Genomic DNA, 19,636 nt, shown 5'->3' with positions numbered 1-19,636 from the left:
AGGAAAATGGTCCTTGGGAAATGGTCCCAGAAAAGTTATGTGACATGTCCACAGTCTCAGACAGGGCCAGATGTCTTCATTCCCAAGCTACTCTTTCTGAGAGACTGTAAGCTTGAGTTTGAGGCGAAGGATCAAAATGTTGGCTTGTGGACCTGGTAGTAGGATAGAAGGCTTTCCAGTGGTGTGAGGGAGTTGCACTCTTTGTGCATCACCAAGATAGAGCTCCAACATCCTGCAGCTCAGTATTTATTCACTTAGGTCAGGGTTCTCAGCTGCAACACTGATGACCTGTTGGGACTAGTAATTCTTTGGTGGTTGTGGTGGTGGTGGTGTGTGGAGGGGACACCGGGGGACTATCCTGTGCGCAGGAGAATGTTTAGAAGCCTCCCTGGCCTTACCCATTAGATACCACCCCCAGCCCCCATCACGTTGTGACAACCAAAATATGCTGCCATGTTGAGAATCCATACCAAAATTCATTTAAAAAAAAAAAATGAATCGCCACTTTTCATGGCCCCTCTAGGATGTAGAGCTCTAAGCTGAACTCTGAACTTGGGCATTTACTGAGGCAGAGATTTTGCAACCCTGGGCTGGATTACATAGCTAAGAATTGAATATCTCTCATTCACATCTGAATTATTCTTGTCTGTCACTGTCAAGAAGCATTCTTCCATTTTGACAGAAAGCTTTTGTCTGAACTTGTAGAGGCCAGAAACATTGACTAACAAATGTCTGTACTTGAAGGGAAGGAGACCTACTTATACCTGATGTGGGAAGGCTACCTCATTCCTTATAAGTTGTGTGTGTGTGTGTGTGTATGTGTGTATGTGTGCACGCGCGCGCGCGTGTGTATACTGATCATTGAATCCAGGGCCTTGCATATGCTGACAAGTGCTCTATAACTGAACTACATCTTAAAAATTTTAGTTTTGAGACAGTGTGCTAAGGCTGGCCTTGAACTTGGGATCCTCCTGCCTCAGCCTCCTAAGTAGCTGTAATTATAGGTGTGTGCTACCACTCTTAGTTTCATTCTTATTTTTTATTTCTAAGTTGACTTTATTCTGTGGTGAGGTAAATATTTTGATGGACCTTTCATGTCTCTTTTTCATCACCATAAGACTGCAAAGGACGGTGGGGTCTGTGAGGAAATAGGTAAATTCCTTTTATGTGAGCCTAAAAAGTTTTTATCCCTTTTTATTCTTCAGCAGATACTGGACTTGCAAATATATATGTATATTTATTTATTTATTTATTCTAATTTGTTATACATGACAGTAGAATGGATTTCAATTTATAGTACACAAATGGAGCACAATTTTTCATTTCTCTGGTTGTCCACAAAGTAGACTTACACCATTCGTGTCTTCATACATGTACCTAGGGTAAGATGACCATCTCATTCCACCATCTTTCCTACCCCCATGCCCTCTCCCTTCCCCTCTGTCCCCTTTGCCTTATCCAAAGTTCCTCCATTCCTCCCATGCTCCCCCTCACATCTATTATGGATCAGCATCCACTTATCAGAGAAAACATTTGGCTTTTGGTTTTTTGGGACTGGCTAACTTCACTTAGCATGATATTCTCCAACTCCATCCATTTACCTGCAAATGCCATGATTTTATTCTCTTTTGATGCTGAGTAATATTTGTGTGTGTGTGTGTGTGTGTGTGTGTGTATGTGTGTATGTGTGTATCCATTCATCTGTTGAAGGGCATCTTGATTGGTTCCATAATTTAGCTATTGTGCATTGTGCTGCTATAAACATTGATATGGTTGTGTCACTGTAGTATGCTGTTTTTAAGTCCTTTGGGTATAGACTGAGGAGGGGGATAGCTGGGTCAAATGGTGGTTCCATTCTAAGTTTTCTAAGGAATCCTCATACTGCTTTCCAGATTGGTTGCACCAATTAGGACTTTCAGATATTTTAAAGCCACTGAGTTATCACTAGGCCTCCTTAAAAATATTTTGGCCCACAGAAGGCATTAAGGATGGAATGGAGCCTCCATTGTCTCTTGTCTTGCATGATTTCTGATTTTAAGTCTGCTGTAGCTCTTCATTCCTCTGTGTGCCTTGTCTCTCTCTGCCCTCCCATCACACTTTAAAAAAAGGTTTTTGTTCATTACTGGTTTCAACATTTTGATTGTGATGTGCCTTGTGTCTGTCTTTTGTGTTTCTTGGGGTTTGATGAGCTTCTTAGAGATTTGTGGCTTGATAGTTTTAATCAAATTTTAAAAATATTTGGCCATTTTCCCTCAAAAAAAAAAAAAAAAACTATTTCTGAGCCTTGCTACCTTTCCTTTACATCCCACTCCAGTCAGATTAGTTGCTTGATATTGTCCCAAGGTTCATGCCATTCTTTTTTCTTTCTTTCTTTTGATTCTCAGTTTTCTTTTTTCCTCTATGTATACCTTTTTGGACAGTTTCCAATGCTATATATTCATGTTCACTATTTTTTTTCTTCTGCATTGTCTAATTTTCAGTCAACTTGATCCTATATACTTTTCATTTAATAAATTTGTATGTTTCTCTGAAGAAGTTCAGTTTGAATTTTCTTTGTCTTCCATTTCTCTCTTGAACAGGTGGAGTATATTTTATAATAGAAATTTTAATATCCTTGTCTACTAGTTCTATCATCTGTATAATTTCTTAGCCTATTCCTATTATTTGATTATCCTCCTAATTTTAGATCATGTTTTGTTTCTTTACATGCTTGTTAATTTTTTTTTTAAATTGGAATCCATAGAGAGTAAGTTTTACCTTGCTTATGTGCTAAAACTTTTTGTTTTCCTGTAAGTATGTACTTTGGAGCTTTGTTCTCAGGAGTTCAGTTACTTAGAATCATATTTTTTTCAAGACTTATTTTTATGCTTTGTTGTGGCTGGTTCAGGTCAGCCTTTGGTCAAGAGATAAAATGGTCCCACTTTTATGCCAAAACTCTTCTTGAGTATTCTAACCAATTTTCTTTGTCTTAGGAGATTTTTCCACTCTGGCTGGTGGCAACATGAAATATCTCTCTCTCTGAGTGAATTCTGGGAATTATGCACCTAATTCCTTTGGTGGTTATTTCCTCATCCTTGCAAAAGTTTCCTCATGGGCATATCCAGGTCAATAGTAGGCCAAACGCTTAAAGGGATCCCTCTGCCAATCTCTGAAGCTTTTCTCTTTGTAGCTTCCTCCTCTCAGTTACTGTGCCTGCAAATTCTAGCCACTTTGACCTCTCCAAATTCTCAACACACTGAGGTTACTGAACTCTTCAGGTCTCTTCCCTCTGTAGCATGGGAACTTGGGGTTGTTAGCTGGGGTACTACCTTTCCCTTTTCACTGCCCTGTGTTGCCTGTTTTCAAATGTCTGAAAATCATCATTTCCTATGTTTTACCTGGTTTTCTATTGTTCAAGAAAGGAAAATAAATTTAGTCCCTGTTATTTTATCATGACTGGAGATAGAAGTCCCTTAGACTTTCACTTCAGACCTTGAATGTTGTTTTCTTCTTGTGTTCATTTGTTGAAACATGGACTCATTCAGACAGATTTATTGAGAGTTCACCCAAGTTCAGATCATGTCAAGTTGTCCAACAGTCATTGAATACCTGCTGTGTCTGAAAAAAATGGCATGGCCCAATATTTTGCTGTATGTAGTATAATCTGTTACTTTACCTGTATTCTGATGCTGTACTTTCTTAGCATGAGACTGGGCTTGTGTTTCCAAATGTTATCCTGGCAAGCATGTGACATATATACACTTGGAGCCTTCTTCCTGACTGAGGTCCCATTAAACTTGGGGAGCCAACTGAACTCTTTTTTGGTCCTAATTGATGAGCAAACAGCAAGTGCTTGGCTGACTGCCTTTCCATGAGTCAGGCCCAGACAGCCCTGTGAGGGGCAGAGAAGAGAGCATTATGTCTGTATGGTGGGCCTTACTTACCTGGCCTTACTGTGTTCCCGATACAAGAGACTCTGATAGAAAGTAGTCCAGAAGCCCTATCTGAAGAGAAATATCAAAATTCTTTCACGAATTTATGATGTTTCTTCCTCATTGGCTCTACATCTGTCACAACCCCTCTTACCATCTTTAGGATAATCCCTGAACTTTATGAAGTTCTTTAGGTGCTACTGCCTGAATTTTGACATATTGGGGATTACTTTTGGCATCTCTGAAGATTTAAGGAAATACCCTTTGATGTGAATTAGTCCCATTCTTTGGTTCCTGAACTGGGGCCTCAGGAACTGAGGAGGGAACTGGAAGTATGATTGGAGTTAGAACTAGAACATGTAGGATTTGGTAGAGGCACTTTGTTGTACAATTAGGAGTTATATAGGACACAGGAAGGGGTCGGGATATGGGACTAATCAAAGGGAAGGAATAATTGACAAATTCTTATTCTGGTTTTTGCCTGGGCTTCACAGTTTACCCTTAACATTCTATAACAAGATTGGGTAATTTGTAAGAAAGAGGACAGGAAGAATCATGATTTGGTTATAAATTGGGAGACTTACTGGAACTCATACAAGATGGAGAACATTTGGAGCCAGAAGATAAGATTCTTGTTTGGGTGAGTGTACGTCTCATTGGGGTTGTTAAGCTTCAGTAGAGGGAGGTGGAGAACATGCTTCTAGACTCGTTAATTTGAACCTTAGGAGAAAATACTCAGATGACGTTTGAGCAGGAAGAAGGGAAATGGCAGAAACTAGAACCATATTTACGGAGAACCTTAAGATCTGAGAAACACTAATGGAGTCAGTAGTCATTAGAGTCACTGCTTTGACTCTGCCACTAGAGTAACTCTTTTTTTTATCCCACTAGTGAATCCTGCAGAAGATTTTGCAATGTTGGATAGAGAGGCCTTTTTTTGTTTTGTTTTTGAACACCAAGGAAGCATTCAGCTCTCTGATAAGCACCAAGAAAGCATTTAGCTTCTCACTAGCTTTTGCTACCCAGAATGTGTGAAAACCTTAGTTCATGTTAGTCTATGGGTTTTCTCTGACCTGTCTAGATAGTTCAGGAAGCCTTAACTAAAATCAGTAGGTTAACTGAGAAGACACAATTGTAAGACTAAAATCCACTCTAGCAACTATCCAGTATGTTTTCTCCCTTTGTTTCTAACCCTCCTCCTGAACAGTTTTGTTCTTATTATGTCTACTTTCTCATTTTGAATTCATGTTCAAATCAATATGATCTGCCCTCACCACTCTAATGAACCTAACTGCTCTTGATGGGGTCACCAATGATCTCCTAGTGGCCAAATCCAACAGGCCTTTTAAAGTTTTCATCTTACTGAACCTATACTGTATTTGCCACTCATCCCCATATCCTCCTTTGAGTCTCTGTCCGTCCCTTAGCATCTGTGATGCACAAGCTCCTGGTTTCTCTGTATGTTCTGGAGTATCTTTCATGGGTTTTCCTTCCTCTGTATTCCTCTTTCAAATTATTGTTCTCCCCAGAATTCTTTTCTTCTCACCTCTTTTCTGTGTGAGCTCAAGTATTTTATTTGGTTTCAACCTGAGCTGTCCCTCAAGCTGAGTGCTCTTAGGGTTTTATACTCATTCCTAATTTGTCTACTAGAACTTTCTACTGATTATCCTTCAAGTACCTCCACCTCAGCATGCTCATGAATAATCTGAACCAAGTTCATTATATTCCCTGCCCACATCTGCTTGTCCACCTGCATTCTTTTTCTTCTGTGGTAGTTTCTACCATCTAGTCAGTCACTTGAACCAGAAACTTCAGTATCTGCTGTGCTGTGGTTTGAGTGTGTCCCCTAGAATTTATGTGTTAGAATTTTAATTCTCAGAGTCATATGTTAATGGTCTTTGGAGGGGAACCTTGGGAGATAATCAGGATTAGATGAAATCATTGAGGATGAGAGCCTGTGATTGCACTGGTGGTTTTCTAAGAAGAAGAGGGACCTGAGTAAGCTAGGATGTGTGTTAATGGGCTGCCTTGGGACTATATAGAGTCCTCACCAGCAAGGACTCACCAGATGTGGCCCCCTGACCTTGAACTTCCCAGACTTTAGAACCAGGAGCTTTCTTTTCTTTGTACTGGGGATTGAACCCAGGGGCACTTTACCATTGATTTGCTTCATCCCCTGACCTTTTAATTAATTAATTAATTAATTTAATTTTGAGATAGGGTCTTGCTAAATAGATGGAGATTGGCTTTGAACTTACCTGTCCTCCTTCCAAGTTACTGGGATTACATGTGTGCACTATCACACCCCTCTTAAACCTTTATCCTTTATAAATTACTCAATTTGTGATATTCAGTTTGTCAATAGAGAATAGACTAAAACTATCCTTTATTGTTTCATTCACCCCATTCTTTTTTTTTTTTTTGTGTGTGTGTGTGTGTGTGTGTGTGTGTGGCCTTTTTTGGGGGGCGGGGGGTACTGGTGATCAAACCCAGGGCCTCGTGATTGATTAGAGGCAGGCACTCTGCCATTGAGCCATCTGCCAACCCCCATCCTATTAGTTTTTGAGATTTTCTATAACATGGCACATCAAGGGCACTAAATTAATGAAAAATTGAATGAATGAAACAAAACATTTATTATTTTCCCTGAATTTAATTACAGTTTAGAACCTTGCCCTTGGTAAAACTGAATGCTCCTGGTTATACTGTAACTTTTGAGAAGGGCATTTGATCAGGGGCTGGGGAGATAGCTCAGTAGATAAAGTGCTTGCCTTGTATGCACAAGGCTCTGGGTTCAATCTCCAGCACTACAAAAGAAAGAAAGAACAAATAAATAAAGTTTAAAAAAACAAAGTTACATTAAGGATAAGATTTTTTTTTTTTTTTTTTTTTTTGTACTGGGGATTAAACCCAGGGTACTTTACAACTGAACACATCCTCAGCCCTTTTTATTTTTTGTTGTGAGACAGGGTCTTGCTAAGTTGCTTAGGGCCTTTATAAGTTGCTGAGGCTGGCTTTGAACTTGCAATCCTCCTGCCTCAGCCTCCCAAACTGCTGGGATTACCTGTGTGTGCCACTGTACCCAGCAGCTTCAAGAAGACTCTTTTTAAACCAAAAGAGTTGGTAGAGGATTAGTCATTAGAAATGGGTGGGTTGTGTTTTAGGGCTGCCCTAAGGAGCTGCTCAGAAAATCCTTTTAACGTGAGGTGGCTAAGGTCAGATTGTGGTGGCTGTGCGGGTTATTGTCCTTGGTGTTTGTGGGAGCACAAACAGTTCATTGTGGGTGAACTTGCCATATGCTGTGGGTTTAATGCAAGAAACAGCAAGTCTTTTCCATTTTAGCTACTAATAGATTTCCTAATCTTATCCTAATAATTCTAACATAAAGGCTGAGGATATATGTTTAAATGTCACGATAGTTTATCTCCCTTTTCTTGTCTAGCCCCCTTTAAAAAAAAAAAAAAAGATGAGAAAACGACTTCAAGAATCATAGGATTTGGAGCCAGAGGAGCTCTTCAGGTAGAGATTATCTGTCTCAAACCTGTGTTTTCTTTTTTGAGCCCGAACATGTTACCCGGGGGTCTTACATACTCTAGGTAAGCATTCTACCACTGAGCTATGCTCCCAGCGGCCCCCCCTCACCGCTTTTTTTCCTCTATTGTTCTTTTTTTACTTAGAATATTTGAATTGAAATCAGAGGCACTGTACCACTGGGCTATACTTCTGAAATTTTTTATTTATTTTTTACCACATAGCTGAGGCTGGCTTCAAGTTTGTGATCCTCCTGTCTCAGCCCCCTTAGTAGTTGGAATTACAGGTATGTATCATTACATTTGGCTCTCACCCTATGTTTTCAGTACAATGACAATAATAATGATGGATGTCATGACTGTAATGGTAACTACCATTTGTGATGACTCACAGTGTACCAGGCATTATGCTAAGTGTTTTGTGTACATTTCCCTTTAAAATACTTAGAAAAGCCCTGAAATAGGTTTTATTGGTACTGTTTTACAAACAAGAAAGCTAAGATCCAGAAAGGTTGGATAACTACTTTGGGAGGAGTAGCCAGTTGTGGTGACTTCCGAAGACTGAGGCAGGAGGATCACTAGTTTGAGGCCAGCCTCAGCAACTTAGACCTTGTTTCAAAATAAAAAATTAAAAGGGCAGGGGATGTGACTCAGTGGTAGAGCAGCCCTGGACTCAATCACTAGTAACCCCTGCCAAAAAAAATATGTATGTATACATACATACACATATGCACAAGTAGCTATTTTGCAGAGATGAAGCATCTTGCCTGCTCACGGTCAGTTTTTCTGGTTAGAAGTAAAACACAAGTAGGTTTCAAGTCTCTTGTCCTTGAACTTAGTTGGGCACATAACTTTTTTTGTTTTGACCTGAGGGTTCATTCTCTGTGGTCATTTTGTCTCATTTTTTGCTCTGCTCCTTTTAATTTAAGTGAAATTGAATGAAATAGAGGGGAAGGGTGGTTTACAGTTGGGGTTTTGGTGAGATTTTAAAGTTTATTTTTAAATAGGCAGCCTTCCCAGACTGACTGGGAATGTAGCAGAAGGCCTGAGAACCAGGAAGTGACACAGACCTGTTTATATCATCCCACTTGGTGGCTTTATGAAAGCCATCCACAAAGATGGTAAAAGGTAAACATAACTGCAGCAGACAGTTCCCTTGGGTTTGCTATTTTTGACCTGGAGGAGGTATTTCCTACACAACTATAAGTACTTTGAACACCAAATCTAGCTCCTAAATATACCCTGAGTGAAAGTATATAGATAGATCTTTCTTTTCTCTGTCTTGTTTGTTTGATTTCGGGTGTGTGTAGGCGGGGTGGTGGTATTGGAGATTGAACCCAGAGATGCTCTACCACTGAGCTACATTCCCAGCCCTTTCTATATTTTATTTTGGTACTAGGGATTGAACCCAGGGATGCTTAACCACTGAGCTATATCCCCAGTCCGTTTTTTAAATTTTGAGACAGGGTTTTGCTAGATTGCCCAGGCTGGCCTCAAACTTGTGATCCTCCTGCCTCAGCCTCCTAATTCTCTGGGATTACTGGCATGCACTACCACATCTGACTGATTCTTCTTTCTTTCTTTTTTTTTTTTTAGTCGTAGATGTACACAATATCTTTATTTTATTTATTTATTTTTTAACGTGGTGCTGAGGATCAAACCCAGTGCCTCATGCATACGAGGCAATCGCCCAACCACTGAGCTACAACCCCAGCCCCAGATTCTCATTTCTAATTACCAGACAGCAACAGTAGGTGGTTGGTTCTAGGCAGACAGAATGATCAGTTCCTGTACCCCACATGTTTTTGGTGAATTGTTTTTCTGTTTCTTTATCTTTCAGGTAGCTCTCTATATCCAAAACACTGTCTGATAGCCCACTCTAAAGCGGGAGTTGAGGTCAGGGTCCAGTCAAAAGTTTTCCATTTCCTGGATGGCATTAGAGCAGATTATGCTAAGTGAAGCTAGCCAATCCCTAAAAAAACAAATGCCAAATGTCTTCTTTGATATAATGAGAGCAACTAAGAACAGAGCAGGGAGGAAGAGCAGGAGGAAAAGATTAACATTAAACAGAGACATGAGGTGGGAGGGAAAGGGAGAGAAAAGGGAAATTGCATGAAAATGGAAGGAGACCCTCATAGTTATACAAAATTACATATAAGAGGTTGTGAGGGGAATGGGAAAAAAAAAACAAGGAGAGAAATGAATTACAGTAGATGGGGTAGAGAGAGAAGATGGGAGGGGAGGGAAAGGGGGATAGTAGAGGATAGGAAAGGTAGCAGAATACAACAGTTACTAATATGGCATTATGTAAAAATGTGGATGTGTAACCAAGTGATTCTGCAATCTGTATTTGGGGTAAAAATGGGAGTTCATAACCCACTTGAATCTAATGTATGAAATATGATATGTCAAGAGCTTTGTAATATTTTGAACAACCAGTAAAAAAATAAAATAAAATAAAAGTTTTCCATTTCCTCTCTCCCCTATTGCCCTCTGAAGTCTTTGTTCCTATCCCCTTTGTGTTCCCATAGCACTGTCTTTTTTTTTTTTTAAAGAGAGAGAGAGAATTTTTTAATATTTATTTTATTTTTTTTTTTAGTTTTCGGCAGATACAAACATCTTTGTTTGTATGTGGTGCTGAGGATGGAACCCAGGCTGAGCCACATCTCCAGCCCCCCATAGCACTCTCTTTTTAAAAGACTTTCTTTTGGGCTCTAGTAACAATTTGAGTACTATATAGATAAATATATAATTCCTCTTCAGTACACTGTGAATTCTTTGAGAATAAGAACTGTGTTCCACTTCATCTCTGAGATCACCCAAACTTTGCACAGAAGACAGTCAGTAAATATTTGCTGAATTGCAGTGTAGTTACTGGAAACACAGAGCACTAAGAAGTCAATTTGAGCAAGCTAGCTTCATGGTCTTTTTTTGCAAAGTCAGTACTGGAGCCTGTTGATCTTGGCTCTGTTGGGAACCAAGCAGTAGGGTGTGATCACACGTAAGATCTATCACTAGGGTCTAGAAATTGATTATAGTCACTTGTGCCACGCATCTGTTGTGCTACCTAGCGAAACTTGAGGATTTATACCCTTTTTCCTCTTGTTTTATTATCTGCTGCTGCTTTGTCATCTTGTGTTTTTTATATAGATATGTCTTCTGGGTTTATCTTTTTTCCCTCCATGCAGCAAGTGTTTATTGAGCATTCTAGAACATGGGCCTTGGAGAGAAACAGAGTTGATGGTCTCTGCAGGCATTTTTACCTGTGAGTGTATGGCGACCAAAAGCTCAATAGCTCTGAGAGGGCTTCAGGGAATGTATGCTTGGTTGTCCTGTTCATGGCCTGGGTGTTGATGTATGGGTTCAGAAGAGCCTCCTAGGCTATGGGCTAAAGGGACAGGTTTTCCAAGAAGAGATGGACTGGAGGTTGACCATTTATTTGGAAAACAAAAGATCAGGGAATTCTTTTCATAAGGAAAGCAGGAGGAGGAAAAACTTACAGATCCCTTAAGATTCCATTTACCCAGAGCATAGGGGTATTATCACCTATTTATTTAATGAGGGAGGAAGTTGTGTGTGTAGATATATTCCCTATGACTCTCAGACACTGTAGTAGAGTCACAAACTGTGTTTAATTTTTGGTGGAAGAGGGATAGTGCTACAAGCTTTAAAAATATTTTGGAATTTGTTGGAAAAGAATCTGGAACTACTTGAGTGCCCATATTTTCAGACACCATCCACCATCTCATATCTGTCTCTTTTCCATCTCACAAAATGAGATGGGTACCATTTTTCCAGTTTATAGATGGGAACTAAAATTAACTTGCCTAAACTACCCAGTTAATAGTATTCATCAGACCAGAGATTCTGGACTGGTCTTTCAGACTCTTTCCATGATCCCAGCCTCCTTGAGCTGTTTAGTTGAACTGTTTCCTTTTTTCAGATGAGGAAGCAGAGGCATGGAAAATGAAGTGTTTGATATAGATAGTCAGCCTATTAGTCCATGTGGAGTTGGGCCGACGGAAGTGGTTTCCTGCTTTCAGGTCTGAAATGGATGGCAGGTTAAATTCTGCTCACAAGTGCTCAGTCTCCTCTCCTTGTTCCTTTCTCATATTGGGCCTCTCTTCTGTCCTTCTTTTGCCTCTTGTTTTCTTTCTCCCTAGGCTCTTACAGCTCTGCTGTGATCCTTGTGTGTGTGTGTGTAGGCTGGATTTTTTGTTAGCATTTGTTATTTTTGGAAAGCACTTTAGGACACTGTGTACGGATGGCCCATACAAATGTGCTGATGGATTGATTAAACTCTAAGTGGGAAAGTGGACTCTTCCTGGGTTTGCTGCATTGCAGAGAGAGATAGATGCTAGGGATTGGTCTTACAAGATGAAAAGGGAAAGGGACACTCATACCAAACAATGAGAATATTTTTAACATTTCTTCCTTCTAGTCAGAATTTTTGTTGACTTATTAGAGGAAATACTTTTGGGCCCCTCCTATTCCCTAGAAGACATTCCATATTCCTTAGAATGGAAAGGGCCTTTGAGGATCATTCCAGGTCCACCCCTGAGAACCAAGAAGACTGGCTGACTTGCCTGAGGCCAAGCTACTACTTAGTTGTAGGGCTGGGACCTGGTTCTGCCTACTACTTACAGCTCTCTGTTGCTGTCATCCTGTTGTTAGGCTCTAAAAGAGGCGTTGGTGGAAGAGTCAACTTAGGGAGGGCATGGTAGGGGGGTCTGCCTGGAGTTCTTGCCATCTGAACATTGGGGAATAATGTGGAGGGAAAGTGTGATGATGCCCAGAGGGTGCCGTGAGTGAATCTGGGGAAGACAAGAATGCAAGGAATATCAAGCCAAGAATGTAGCTCAGTGGTGGAGCGTTTTCCTAGTGTGTGTGAGGCACTGGGTTCAATCCCCAGCACTGGGGAAAAAAACTTAACAATTCAGAAAGTGTCTGGCACCCTACAGTGGTTTAGGGGGCTTACAAGGAAAGCTGAGGGTAATTGAGGGTAGTTTTTTTTTTGATTTGGAGGGTGTGAAATTTCAACAAATTTTATGCCTTTGGGACTAAGCCGGAGATTGAAAGGAAAGAGATAAGGTTATGTTCTGTCAAAGGATCTCAAATTCCAGTAGAAGAATTTATGGCTGTTTAAACACTGAGGTGTTAATGGCACAATGGAAATAGAGGATAGTAAGATTGGAAGGAAATTGGTTGCAGTGGCATGCACCTATAATCTCAGTGACTTGGGAAGCTGAAGCAGGAAGATCACAAATTTGATGCCACCCTTAGAAATAAGGTTGGAGATGTAACTTAGTGGAAGAGGGCCTCTAAGTTCAATCCCCAGCGCCCCACCCCCCCAAGTTTGGAAGGAACCATAGATCCAGAGGGGAAGGAAAAGAAGGCATCTACAAACCTAACTTTGGTCTTTAATTTTTGTGGGGGGAGGGTAAGAGATATTTAGATTTTTTTTTCCCCCTTTAAACATGTAGCCTGATCATTTTAGGGAAAGTGAGAAAGACATTAATGGGAAGAAATGGGTAAGGGAGGACCTGGTTACACTTTGGTCTTGCTAGTTACTTCTCTTGTCATTCCCTTCTGGGGAACTTTGGACTTCTTGTCCTTATACTCTGAGAGATGTAATTAGCTGGTTAAACTTTTCATATTTCATGAACTGATCTTTGTTTTCTCCCATCACGTGGTAGCATGGGGTAGCATCAAAGATGGGTAGCATCAAAGATGATTGATCAAAGGAATAAGCTCTCTTCTTCTAGACTCTCACCATGACTACCACCACCCAGTTTCTGGATTAGTCTGAGGCATGAAAAGGATTTTAGTTGCTTTTGTCTTCCTAGTTCCCTCTCCCAATTAATGGATAGATGAGCCATGGGTTAGGAAGATTTGTCCTAATAATTAAATGTAGAAAGGCTAGCTTCTGCTGCCATCTGCTTGGTGTGGAGATACATGCCTCTAATCCAGCAGCTCAGGAGGTGGAGGCAGGAAGATTTCAAGTTCAAAGCCAGCCTCCGCAACTTAGTGAGACCCTGTCTCAAAATGAAAAGTAGAAAGGACTGGGGATGTGGTTCAGTGGTTAAGCACCACTGGGTTCAATTCCCAGTACTAAAATAAATAAATGGGAACTGAGGCTGGCTTTACCTGCTCAGCATGTGGGAGCCAAGCTTGACTAAATCAGACTCCACTTGACTCCACAGAGGAGAGCTCAGTGTTTCAAGACCTGTACCTCCAGCACTACTGTGGTATTCTCTGCAGGGATAGACTCCAAGGCAGCCAGGCACAAGGGCCGAGAACATCTGGGCCCTGACTGCTTAGGGAACAGGGTGCCATGGTTGTTTCTTGGCTGGCACTATACTCCTGCCACCTCCCTAAGCCTAAGGGCCAGTTTTGAATGTGACTCTAGGGTACCTTTAATCTTAGGTTGTTGGGTTAACCTGGAAGCATCTGTGACAACAGCAAGCAGTAAACCATGTGAATTTTGGGCTTGAGTTGCAGGTTCTCCTTAGCACCAGAAGCCTGCCATGTTTGGCATCATTTCTCAGATAGCCCTCTCCTCTCTTGGCTTCTGGCTAAGACTATAGATAGACGCTCTGGGTCTTTCTAATTTACAGAGAATTTCCTTGCCTTTTGTCCCTTCTTTTTTTTTTTTTTTTCCTGGTCCTGGGGATTGAACTAGGGCCTTACGCATGCAAGGCAAGCTGACCTATATCCTCAGCCCTGTCTTTTGTCTCTTCTGAGCCTCACTAGAGTCTAGGAAGATAGTCAAAACAAACAGTATCCTCCCTTTCAAATAAGGGAACAGAGGTAGAGATAAGTGGCTTCCTAAAGGTCATATCCATGGCTCAAGGGCAGTGTGGACTGCAGGGCTCAGTCAGTCACCCAGGTTTTGCTGTTCTAGTTCACCAGTGGGAAAGGCTAGCTTCTGCTACCATCTGCTGTTGGGTCAGCAGCACTCATTCCCAAGAAAGAAACCTGTAAGGATGAATGCAAGATTTTCCTTGTCTCCGCCTCACCTGTGTTTTGGAAGGGAAAGCCAGCTGCTCCAGGAAGCCATGGGTTACATAAAGAGAAGTGAAGAAGCCTTGGAGAATTCTGTGGCTGAAAGGCTAGAGAGCCTTTAAGACCAGCCAGCTGGCTGGTGGCAGCACTAGTGTTACCGCTTTTGACCGGTGACGAGTCCTTGCTTCCCCAAAGTTGAAGTATAACACCAGAGAAGCACGCCAAGGCAAGGTCAGAGTGGAAAGTAGAAGTTTATTAAAGGATAGCAGAAAAGAATTCTGGAGGAAGAAGGGGTCCCAAGAGGTGGAATCCGTGGAAGTGCGGTTGTCTCTCCATTTTATAGTTTCTTTCAGTGATGGAATGTAGGTGGGAAGGCCCGAGGGGTGGGACACAGGTGGGCCAAAGAAGTAATCTGGTCAGGAAGGACTTCTGAGTCAGCACCTTCAAGTTTGCTGGGGGCTGTTCATTAACACTTCTTCGGGATGGCCTCTGCCCTTGGGCTTTTTCCTGGACTTCCTTAACATTCCATGAGTTGTCCTGCGTTTCCTGGAATTCATTCTCAACATGGCCTCCATTTTAGATCTTACTCGATATTAGACCCGATTTACCTAACTACTACCTAACTACGCTGACTACCTAACTTTAAATCTGGCTTCACTAGGCCCTCCTTTTTGCACATTTCTAAGTTTAGATGTTATATTCCTGCAAAGAGTGCTAGCTTTGAAAATGAGACTTAAGTTTCGTTTTCAGTGATAACTTTTTAAAATTAGAGGATGTGGTCACTAATGTACCAAAAGAATACTGAAGTGAAATGGTTTCTTCCTTCTTTTTGAACAAAGTTTGAACCTCAGTATTTTTCTAGGGATAATGAATACCCACTCTTTATTTTCTGTGGTGCTAGGGATCAAAACTCAGGGCCTCAGGCATGCTAAGGAAGCTCTCAACCACTGGGCTACATTCACCCCCCCCCCCCCCCCCCCGTTTTTATTATTTATTTTGAGACACGGTCTCTAAGTTGTTCAGGCCAGCTTCAAACTTACTATCCTTCTGTCTCTGCCTCCTGAAGTAGCTAGGAATATAGCTGTGTGTCATACCCATCCCCCCCCCCCCGCCCCATATGCCTGGGCACACATGTGATTTCTAAGAACAGATTCTAGAAGAATTGATAGAGAATGTGTGCATTTTTTTTGACAGATGTTATTAAGTTGTCCTCCAAAGAGGTCCACATTGATAATAGGAAATTTAAGACTATCATTTGGGCACCAACCTCTTTTTCCCCCACCCCCACCAGTTCTCTAAAATCACTGCCAGAGTGACCTTAAACGAATTTGATCTTGTAACTTCCCTGCTTATCATCCTTGTTAGCACCATCTGGTTGTGTTTGGGGTGGCGGGGGCAGAGGGTAGCCTTAAGACTTTTCAGCTGAGCTCTGTCCTGCTCCTGCCTTCTGCCAGGAGTGTTGGCTCTCACAGTATTCTTTTTTTTTTTTTTTTTTTTTTTTAATTTAAAACCTTGTTTACTAGAAGACATGAAAAAAGATGAAGGCAGTCCACATGGTAGAAGTTATGTTACATAGGCAACAAAGGATAAGTACCCAAAACACATAAAGAACTACAAAACAATGAGAAAAAGGGAAAGCAGTCCACAAGATAATGTGCAAAATGCACCAACAGAAAAAGTTAATGAACATCAGTGCCTCGAGGTTGAGTGCTGCCTGAATATAGAGGAGAGTCACGTTTTTCCTCACACCTCTTCTCTGAATTTGGTATCATATAGATACCAAATAGAAAAGTATTACTGAAAATAAAAATAAATAAAAGAAAATAAGTTTTATATTTAGCTACATGTAGTAAAATACCCTATATTTTCCTATATGATTATGTATTTCCTGAGATACGTAGAGATAATATAAAACTTATATTTTCATTTCCTTCTTTTTTATCCTAGCATATAGGACCAGTCATTGCTTCCAAATATTGTATGTGTATACACACACACACACACACACACACACACGTTTTTATGTGTGGTGATAGAGGTTGAACTCAGGGCCTCCTGCATACTAGGTAAGAACCACATCCCCAAAATCATACACACACACACACACACACACACACACACACTCTTTTTCTTTTTTTTTTTTGTTACTCGGGATTGAACTCAGGGGCACTTAATCACTGAACCACATCCATATCCCCAGCCCTTTTAAAAATTTTATTCAGAGACGGGGTCTCACTGAGTTGCTTAGTGCCTTGCTGTTGCTGAGGCTAGCTTTGAACTCTTAATCCTCCTGCCTCAGGGTCCTGAGCTGCTGGGATTATAGGTATGCACCGCTGCCCCAAATACATACATATATTAATATTTTGTTGTTGATAGACCTTTATTTTATTTATTTATATGAGATGCTGAGAATCAAACCTAGTGGCTCACACATGCCAGGCAAGTGCATTACTGCTGAGTCACAGTCTCAGCCCCCCCAAATATATTTTTAAGCTTACCACTTTTATGGAAGCAGTGATCATTTCTACTATTGTCTCTCACAGCCTTCCACATACCTGTGCTAGGTGAGAACTGGTATTCAATAAGTGCTTGATGAATTTAATTGTGGAGGATATGTATTTTATCCTTTTCCTACTTTCTAATCTGGTAAAGTTTTTATTTCTTAATTTAATTTTATTATTATTATTTTTTTTTAAATTTGAGACAGGATCTCCCAGGTTGCCCAGGCTGGCACTGAACTCCTGGGCTCCTCCTGCTTCAGTCACCCAAGTAACTGGAATTATAGGTACGAACCACAGTGCCTGGCTTGGTAAAGTTTTTAGACTTTACCCATTTTTTAATCTAATCTCTTTTTTTAGGATTGTCAATCCTTCACACTTTATCTGTAATCCTTTAAATTAGGGTTATGACAAACTGAGAACTGAATAGTTATTTACATTCATTGTGATCAATCATTGCTGTGATGATCCCTAATTACTCCAGTAACTTTAATTCTTGATTTTTTTCTTAAAATAATAGTTCAAAATTCATTAAAAATTGGAAATTCATTATTTCTTTCATATTTGATTTGCTTTAACAGAAATTCTTTACTTCTTTTGTCAATATGATTTGGAGAGAATAGATTAAATACAGGAATAAAATAATGCTCAAGTTGTTCTGTCCTGAGACACTCAAAAAAGAATGTCACACAGTTATCAAAGCAGAGTACTAGGTCTTTGAGGTGCCACTGACTGCCCTGTGGGTTCTGGGTATATACATGTAGGAAGGCAGTTTTCACATGAGAAGAACAGAATTTATCCAGTTCTTTTCAGTCTTCAGGCTTTTTTTTTTCCAGCTGTTCCAAAAGGAATTTCATTAGTTTTAAACAATCTTTCCTGCAACATTTCATTCAATTAGTTTCATAACATATTTTAGTTTGCACATGGTTTTTCAAAATATCCTTTTCAATATGAGAGAAGGATAGCTGCCATTTCTCTTCTTGAAAACCATTTTCTTTTTTTTTTAATATGTGTGGGTATCAGGTAAAATGGCTCTTAATTTGCTCCTAACTCTTGCTCCAAGCCAGTTATTGATGGGCAGACCTTTTTGGGTGCTAGCGGGCCAGTTACTTTTGATTCCAAAGCAAGAATTATATCAACAGATATTTCTTCAGGTTCTTAATAAGAAGTGTTATAGCAGGGCTCCATTGTCTTTTCCTCTCCACAGTGACATCTATATCTTCAATGTTTTTTAAAAAATTTCGTCTTTAATGATTTTCCTAAACTTTGACAGCATCTTAGAAGCTGATAATATTTCCTCTTCTAAAACTGCTTCAGAGAATTTCCTTTGGGATTTCTTTTGAACTTCACAAAGCAGTGAGCACCACTGTTGCAATATTCTTCTAGCTGAATTCTGGGAACTTCCAGTTTAAACATGACATCAAATTCATTAGGTACAGAAATCTTCATCTGCTTGTAGTAGCTCCCCGTCCCCAGCAGGATGACACTTTTGAACTCAGAATCGCAGTTTTTTGCAATCTCTGAAGTAGGTGGCCTCTGACCTTGTTCTGACATGATCGTGGCTGAGATTTCCTTGTGCCTGAACCTCAACTTCTCCAGCACAACCTGGGGCTTCCAGCTGCATAGCACCTCCTCCCTCCTGCCCAGACTTGGGGCGCAGACCCGTGTGCAGGAACAAGGACACTTCCGTGGGTTCAGGCGGGGGGTCTCTGTTGGGGAAGGAGATTGCGCCTCCCTAGCTGCAAGACCCTGCCCTGGGAGAGGGCGGACCCTGGGCTGCAGGAGTCTCCAGCGTCTCAGCCAGAACCCTCTCAGCTCCTCAGCTTGGCTCTGCTAAAGCCTGGGGGTGGTGCACCTTTCACGCAGAGATGCCTTTTTGGAGCCGGCTCTGGGCGCACGTTCCTGCAGTGCTCTTGGTCTGTAAGCACTGGACTCCCGGACTGAGCTGCTCTTTGCCGCGTTGGGCTCCGCGGCCTGGGGAGTAGAGGACACTCTAGGGCTCTGTCAGGGTGACCCTTGTACCTTTCTCTGAAACCTTGGGGGTGGCAGCTCCCCCTTTCGAAGTTCTCCGAGTGGCCTTATCCGAGTAGGGGGTCCATGGCTGGTGCTGTTGCTAGAAAGAAGAGTTGACTGGGGAAAAGGCCACAGGAGGAGGAACTTGTAATGACGGATAGAAATGAAACTTTAAAATGTGGCGCAAACACAGCGTCTGTGGCCTTGAAACTTGCACTTAGGGGAAACCCACACCTGGAGGTCACTGGAGCCATGTGCTCACCTGATCCACTTGTTTTTGATCCCACCTCCTCTTTTCTCCTTTTTTTCCTACTAGACACATCCTACATGTGTAGACTCAGTATCCCCTCCTCTGAGTAGTCTTTACTGATTGCTTGTACTTGTGCACCGAACACTCAGCCACCACTTTGTACATGTTCATCCACTCAACCCTTAAATATGTGCTGTGACGTGACATGGCATAGAAGGATAGCATTCTTGATGATCCACAGATTGTTATCTTGAGGAGATGATGACTGTCTCATAGGATTACCTAGTGTGACTGCATCTGAAAAGGCAACACGGTGGGGGCACATTGCCAACCTGTTACTAGCCAGTTGGAGCCCCAGGCACATCTTTAACATCTTTGGACTTTGGTTTGGACATCTGTCAATAAGAAGGTGGGCTTGATGAGCTCAAA

General features: G+C 41.2%; 1 protein-coding gene and 1 pseudogene across 3 annotated transcripts in view; one reads left to right on the top strand and one right to left on the bottom strand.

Moving 5' to 3' along the window:
- The window catches only part of Susd6 (sushi domain containing 6), a 115,820-nt gene that overhangs the window by 26,310 nt on the left and 69,874 nt on the right, over positions 1 to 19,636 (top strand). The window contains exon 2 of one of the 3 annotated variants that reach the window (XM_076850314.2): positions 7,667 to 7,728. The exons of the other annotated variants lie outside the window; for them this stretch is intronic. The gene's annotated coding sequence lies outside the window, so the exon portion shown is untranslated. The remainder of the gene's footprint in view (positions 1 to 7,666; positions 7,729 to 19,636) is intronic. 3 annotated transcript variants of the gene reach the window in all.
- LOC143394644 (cyclic GMP-AMP synthase-like) lies at positions 17,466 to 18,498 on the bottom strand (annotated as a pseudogene).

The sequence above is a fragment of the Callospermophilus lateralis genome, chromosome 3, assembly GCF_048772815.1.
Source record: "Callospermophilus lateralis isolate mCalLat2 chromosome 3, mCalLat2.hap1, whole genome shotgun sequence".
NCBI lineage: Eukaryota > Metazoa > Chordata > Mammalia > Rodentia > Sciuridae > Callospermophilus > Callospermophilus lateralis.
This window is presented reverse-complemented; position numbering and strand designations above follow the sequence as displayed.